The sequence below is a fragment of the Echeneis naucrates genome, chromosome 2, assembly GCF_900963305.1.
Source record: "Echeneis naucrates chromosome 2, fEcheNa1.1, whole genome shotgun sequence".
Lineage (NCBI taxonomy): Eukaryota > Metazoa > Chordata > Actinopteri > Carangiformes > Echeneidae > Echeneis > Echeneis naucrates.
The window spans coordinates 4,666,004-4,673,341 of NC_042512.1; the positions used below are offsets into that span (position 1 = coordinate 4,666,004).

Consider the following 7,338-nt stretch of genomic DNA (forward strand, 5'->3'; position numbering starts at 1 on the left):
ACAGAGCACAGAGGGCATGTAGGAGAAAAACCTGTCAACACCTGTGAATGTTTCTTCTCCACAATGCAGGTATGTGAGTTATTCTTTTTTTAGTTTTCTTAGGTTGATGTACATTTTATTTAGTTGGGTTAGGGTTAGTTGTTTGTGCTCTTAAATAAAGCTGGTCCCTTCCGGGTACTTTTCCTGTGTGAGGGGAACAGATGAGCACAGGTGAACCCCATGTGAGGGTCAAACTCACAGCTTTCATATAATGAGACTGCAGCATTTAGGCCTGGAAGTCAGCTTAAGTAAGAGTGAGATGGAGGAGACCTGTCAGTGCTGCTTTTCATGTAGAGCAGCTCCGTTTTTAAAAAGTTGGAGGAAAAAGTAACATTGCATTGGCCGGGTATCAAACTCGTGAAAGTACACATCATTCTGCAGTTCTCTGTCAGCAGCAGCAATAGATACTGCTCTGAGCTCCGTCCTCTCCCTCCTCCCAAAACGGCCACAGTGTTCAAACTCACACAAGGAAACTGTTAGATATTCAATTAAAAAAAGTGTAACAGTGGAGTAATAAAGGTGGAGCTTATGCATCAGTGTGGGAAACAGAAATAGAATAAATGAAAATAAAACAGGTTCTTGTGTGGCAGATGGAGAGTCTCTCCCCCTCCTCCTTACTCAGCTGACAGCAGGCTGAATCCCATCAGCTATCAGGTGCTGACCCTCTGTGTGTTTACATGGATCCTCTGGTTCCTCTTCCTCACCTTCACACTCCGGTGTGTGTGTGCCCTCCCATGACCTCTTGAATATAGACAGGGTTTACGGTTTCCTGCTCGGAGCCTGTTCAGCCTCTCGGTGTTGTGAGTTTGCAGTGCGCCCTCTCCTCCTCTCCTCCACTCTGTTTGAAACGGCCCTCTGCACATTGGCTGTGCCTTCTGTGTTTCACAGCCATCAGCCAAATCAGCCAACAGGCTGCTGTTTAGTTTTTTTCCTCTCCTGTCACGGTCGTGTGAGTGCTGGAGGTGAGGAGCCAAGTGCAGGAGCAAGTGGAAGCGGGTTGAAGGTGGTGGAAATATACATGTTTAATAAACAAAACCAAGACTTGGAACAGACATAAACATACATTCATGCACATACTTGTACTCAAAACAAGAATGACTAAACTGGAGCGAATTAAAAAAAGAAAAAACAAGGCATGGCTCTCAGGGAACAGAGGTGAACAGGACAAGGATCCAACACAGACTAGACAAAAACCAAGTCTTTAATACAAACTGAACTTAACGAGACACAAGTGACACACATTATGGCAGGGAAGGAAATAAACCAGCTGAGGTGGGAAACAACAAAGAAGGGAAGTAACCAACAACACTGAGGGAAGACAAGACTTTCAAAATAAAGCTAAGTCAACAGAAACTGACTAACAGCTCACAGACTGACCCTGACCCTCTGGTCTCTCTGGCTGAACTGGTCTGGTTGCAGAGGACGTTCCAGAATCAAGCCATGTTTCAGTGGGTTTATTTATACCACCTACTGTTAGTTGTTTTAGTTTAATTTAGTTGGTGGTATTAATATGTTCTTTACATGTTGTTTGTTGTCTGGGAGTTGGTTGACATAGGCTCCACACAGGCACATCCTCCAACCCCCCTAGGTAATGTAAATTAGATTTTTGGCCAGGCTGGGAATCAAAGCTGTGAAAGCATCGCTCAGAAAGGAATGATATTTTTTGTGTTGGGTGTGTTTTAATTCATTATTATGAGTTTCCTCAAGAATTCTCAGTGGTAATGAAAAGCAGTTGTGCATGTCATGAACTGAAAGCTGTTTAATAATGTGTTTGTTTTTGTTAGTTCTGCCATGGAAAAGGTCATAAATGCACGCTATGGTAGAATCATAACAAAGATGTCACACTGCACTGGTTTTCTTCTTTTCTCACCTGCCCAGCTCTACCCGTCTGCTGCACCCACCTAATCAGTGCAACCATCTCATTCCACAAATTTTCTGATAGATTATTTTTAGCGTCATGCAAACCTGTCTCATATTCATTTCCAGACTGTTTGTTTGGAGTTGATCCTGTCTGTCTCTGACCACATAACCTGACATATAACCAACACATAAGCAACAGACTGTTAGAGCTCCACTGCCGAAGAGGCAGATACAGGAAATCATTCCTGCCACATTCCATCACACTGTCCAATAACTCTCATCTGTCTGACAGAGAAACCACATCTCTGATATATAAAAACAAAACAAACTGTAACTATAGCACCTAATGTGTCATTGTATTCTTATAGTTTGTGTAGTTATTGTCTGTTTATAGTTTTTATTATCTTGTACATATTTTATATTTGATTATTATTATCATGTTACATACTGTACAGTTTGTCTTGCTGCTGTGACATGAGAATTTCCTAGTTTGGATCAATAATGTACATCTATCTGTCAATCTGACCACCGTCTCTCTCTGACTCCTCTGACTGCTGGCCCCTCACCTCTCCCCTGTTTACCTGGATTCCCTCACCAGAGGGGTTTCAGAATAAACTGTTGAACGGTTCCTTCTTTGATCTCAGTCTGTGCTGCACTTGGGTTCGACCTAACACCCGTTACAGTCAGTATTGAAATTTTGTATAATTGGGGGATGTTACTTTAATGGAACTGAGGGTTAAAGGTGCAAGGAACATTTCTGGGGTTGATCATTTGGTCCTTCAAATGTAAGGCTTTATTCTTTATTCAGTCCCGGGCCATATTCCACATAGTCTGGAGTCATTTATACTTTTTACAATGGTTTCAAAAACAGGTTGAAGGATTTTTAAGAATTCAGGAGTTTTAACTGGTAGAGTTACAGAACACCAAATAATCTACATATGTACTTTTGTAATTATATGAACAATGATGGAAATTAATTCATCTAAATACTGCACTTAAATGCAGTTCAAAGTACTTGTATGATATTTGAGTGTTTCTATTTATTTGTACTGTATTCCTGAACACCACCACTTTTCAGAAGAAAATATTGAACTCTTGTACTGCACTACATTTAATTGACAACTTAAATCCAAAACAAATCCAAAAAAAAGAAACAATAAGACCTGTCAATAACAACTGTGTAAACACTGTGTAAACACAAAAGTTAACATAATTTCCTTTCTGTGTGTCCTCAGGGTCAGGCAGTAATATGAAGATTTAAGTGACTGGATCCTCATGTGACTTCCTCTACTGAAGTCCCATTAAAAGGACACAGCAGTCTCTCTGTACAGTCTTCATGTCTCCCTTTGGAGCAGCCTGAAGTTTTGTGGAAGAGGTAAACCAACAAAAACAGCAGAGTACAGCTGTGGACTGAAACAGGCTGAATGATAAAGGTTGTGTATGTCAGCTGCTTCCTTGTTGCTAAAGTCACGTGTCCCCCGGCCCCTCCCCCCTGTGTTCTGTCCCAGTGGGCGTGTCCTCTCTCCTAATGAGGCACACCTGTCCTGCATTTCCCGCCAATCAGCCCACATAGATTCCCTCCTCGGACTTCTCTTCAGTGCCGGAGTGTCCTGCTTCTTCTTATTGGTCCTGCTGCTCTCGTTCACTGTTTTTGTTCATGTTTTATTTCTTATTATTATCGTCGTGTCTTTTCTCTGCCTCTGTTCAGGTTCTCCGGTGTCTCTCAGTCAGCCTCTCTCTTGGTTTCCTGTTTGTTCAGTGTCACCTTTTGTTAGCTCTCTCCTTTGTTACTTTGTTAGTTTTTCAGAAAGTTGAGCTCAGTCTGTGTTTCCTCTTTTTGTTGGGCTTTTGTAACCCTACTGGACTATTTCTGTTGGACTGTAACTGCAGATAAAGACTCGGTTTTACCGGATCTGTTTCTCCATCGGGGTCCTATTTTAGTGACCTGTAACACCTCGCTGACAAACAGCAGCAGTACAACAACAAACCAAAAACAGGTTGGACCGGTTTTAATGTCACTCTGATGTTGTGTCATACTTTGGAGTCTGAAGTTATGAGGCTGTGACTTTTCCTCAGCTCAAACAGACACCAGGACTGATGAGGGAGAACAAGCAGCTTCTTCTCTTCACATGAAGCTGGAAAGTGTCAGAAAGTCTCCCTGAAGTGAGTTCAGCAGGTGAGAATCTGTAAATGTGTGAACAGGATCACTGTGATCACATTGTGTTGTTTCACTGTTTGACTAGACGGAGAACTTTTCTGGATGAAAAGTTTCAATGATTTGGATCACTTGTAATAAAGGCCACTGATCATGTGTGCGCGTCTAATGACCATGATAACTGAGCTCACTCTGTACTAAATCTGAAAAGTTGAAACTGAATCACTGGTTATAAAATAAGTCGGACTATATTGAAATCTATGGGAAAATAACGACATATAATTAGCAACAGCTACCCATTTACTATCTGACTTCCAAACATTATGGTTCTGACAGGTGTCAACAATGGTGAACATGAATCTGGATTATTGACACTGAAACTAAATTACACCATCAGCGAACTAATGTTAGCTAGCTGATGGTGTTCCTTTTTATGTGTTGGCTTGGTATTTCATCACCAGCATAAAATATAATGAGCAAACCCTGGTTCTCAGTCATTAGACAATGGAGGGCTAGTGTATTTTGAGATATCTTTTTTTTATGGTATGTTGTATCAGAATTTAAGTACAATTTCAAGTTTACTTTTTATTTATTTATTTTTTTTAATACCAAACGTTTTGTTTCAAGTATTCAGGAGTTTTAACTGGTAGAGTAACTGAACATGAAATAAAATACATGTGTGCTTAAGATATTAAACAATGAGGGAAATTAAATCATATATTTAGTTTAAATACAGTTTAAAGTGCTCTTATGATATTTGAGTGTTTCTTTTTATTGGTACTGTCTTCCTGAACGCCACATTTCAGAAGGAAATATTTTACTCTGATACTGAACTACATTTAATTAAGTTTAAGTCAAAAACAAATAATTTATTCAAACATTTTGGCAATGTGTCAAGAAAGAAACAATGTGGCCTGACACTAATACCTTTTTGATTGTGATAATTTAAATCACAAGTTAACTTAATTTCCTTTTTTGTGTGCCCTCAGTGTCAAGCAGTAATGTGATGATGACCCCTGATCATTACCACCAACCTTATGTCAATATTTTTTGCTGCACTGAGTAGAGACCAGTTTCTTGACTTTATTCTTGTTCTAATGTAAAGAAAGATTCAATTCAATAAACCAGATTTTATCTTTTGAAAGCTTTTTAAATGGTCAACAAATTAATCTGAAGTGAAACAAATTTTTATCAAATTTTTCATGATGAAGGTTGAATGCAATGACAGAACAAACATGTCAGAACTGGCCTGAAACCTTAGATGAACTTGACAGAAAGAATATAAATAACTCTTACTGTTAATGGTACATACACTGCATTTCCCGATGCAGTAAAGCCATTGAAGGTTTAAAGCAGCACTCATTGTAATTAATGTTGAGACTTATTTGAGGAAAAACAGAAATCCTTACATTGTCACATCTATTTTGAGAAATAATGTTACATGTATGAAATCACAGTGCCATCAACACATCTTACATTCAGATACCACCATCTAGTGGACAGAGAGAAGACGCACCATCAGAGTTATATTTCGGACCACTCTCCTCTAGATCATCACTCTGCTGTGCTGTGAAGTGGATAGTGGATGGAGTTTGTTATGAGGTCGGTGCGCCCTCTACAGGATAAATAGCCTAATGTCGGGGGAGAATCTTTTCAAAGAAAAAACAGGTCTTATTCCCTGCACTTTATTTCTGAAAATATCAGAGACAGTCAGCGAAATTTGTCAGATTATCGATAGATCTCAAACGGGCTGTTATCGGCCGATTTAATTGGCTCGCCGATAAATCGGTCGGGCCCTTGTTAAAACAGAATGACTAAAATCTACACACAGACAAAAATCAGTTTGATGTTGGGAGTAAAAGTCTGAAGTTAGTGACATATTAATGACAGTATTGACGTAAATGTCCTGTGATGTGAATCCTGTTGTAATGAAGCTTTTTGTTGTGTTTGTGTGAAGGTGGAGGCTCAGCTATGAATCAGTGTGAGGACAGAGAGGAGGGAGCCCCTCCCTCTAAAACCACTCTGTGTGGGGAACATGAGAGTCAGACCAAAGCTCAGAGGTGAGATGAGGATCTCTAACTGTCCATCTGTCAGAGCTCAGCACTCAGATCACTGCTCCATCATTATTCACTCTCACTGTCACTTACATTTTTTACTGCTGAACTTTTTCTGCTGTTGTCTACTTTGTCCTTGTCTCCATTGGGAGCTCAACCAGGATGTGGAGATTCAATCATTCATATTCACCAGTCCATCACAGGGCCAACACACACATACAAACAATCTGCCGCACTCACACTCAGACCTACAGACATGGCTGTTGTGGAGTAACAGCACTAACCACGATGCCGCTGTGCTGCCTGCATGTAGAGATATATTTCTTCTTCTTCTTGTTCTTCTTCGCCGTCGTCTTCTTATCATCATTATTATTATTATTATTATTATTATTATTTGACTTGCAAATGTCAGTAATACTCTATGCAAAATACTTCTCTTTAGTCAAATGAAAAGCATCCAAACAATCAAAGTGACATGTAAATGTTATTAAAATGAACAACAATAAAAACATTGCACAAGAAAATATTCTGGCTGATTTGTGGCTATACGAATGAAAACTGGCTGATTTATTTTAAACTGATGATTTTCTGCCCATTTATTTGGTTAATTCTTTTAATGTCAACTCTGTTTCTTCTAGCAATCAGAAGTCAAGACTGGATTCTCCTAAACTGAGCTGTGTGTCCATGAAGAGTGATCGGTCTATGGATCGTCTTATTGACTTTAAGGATGGACAACAGTCTGCTGTATCCAGCTGTGTGTCCATGAAGAGTGATCAGTCTATGGATGACTTTATCAAAGAAAAAAGGTAAAAGCTGATCATTTGTTGTTGTTTGACTCATTAAAGGTATCAAAGCTTGTCTATCAGTTTCTCTGCTGTTCATAGAAAACTCCTGGAACAAACTGTGTGTTTGTGTCTTTTCTCCTCAGAGTTCAGTCTGACAAACATCATCACACAGACCTGGACTCCATATTTATGGTGTGTAAATGTTCATCCAGTGACTACAACAGACACCAACAAAGACTTGAGTTTGAAGCTGCACTCTTTAGACCAGTAGAGCTTTACTCTGTGACAGACAGGAGTTGAATTGGGATTGAACAGGTTTGGGGTGGGAGAGAGTGGGAGAGGACTGGGAGTTGTAGTTCACCACAGAGCAATAATCCATCAGCCTCAACAGATATGTTCTGTATGAATATGGTCTGTTGGAGACTTTTACAAAACATTTCTGCTC

At 39.7% G+C, this 7,338-nt stretch overlaps 1 long non-coding RNA gene across 2 annotated transcripts; it reads left to right on the forward strand.

The window, feature by feature from the left end:
* Nucleotides 1-3,366: 3,366 nt before the first annotated feature.
* LOC115053159 (uncharacterized) lies at nucleotides 3,367-7,088 on the forward strand. 2 transcript variants are annotated; one of them, XR_003841422.1, is made up of 4 exons: nucleotides 3,367-4,075; nucleotides 5,537-6,114; nucleotides 6,747-6,914; nucleotides 7,037-7,088. It is a non-coding gene; the product is annotated as an uncharacterized LOC115053159 (long non-coding RNA). The 2 variants fall into 2 exon arrangements; XR_003841421.1 differs by having other exon boundaries at nucleotides 3,367-6,114.
* The last annotated feature ends 250 nt before the right edge of the window (nucleotides 7,089-7,338 follow it).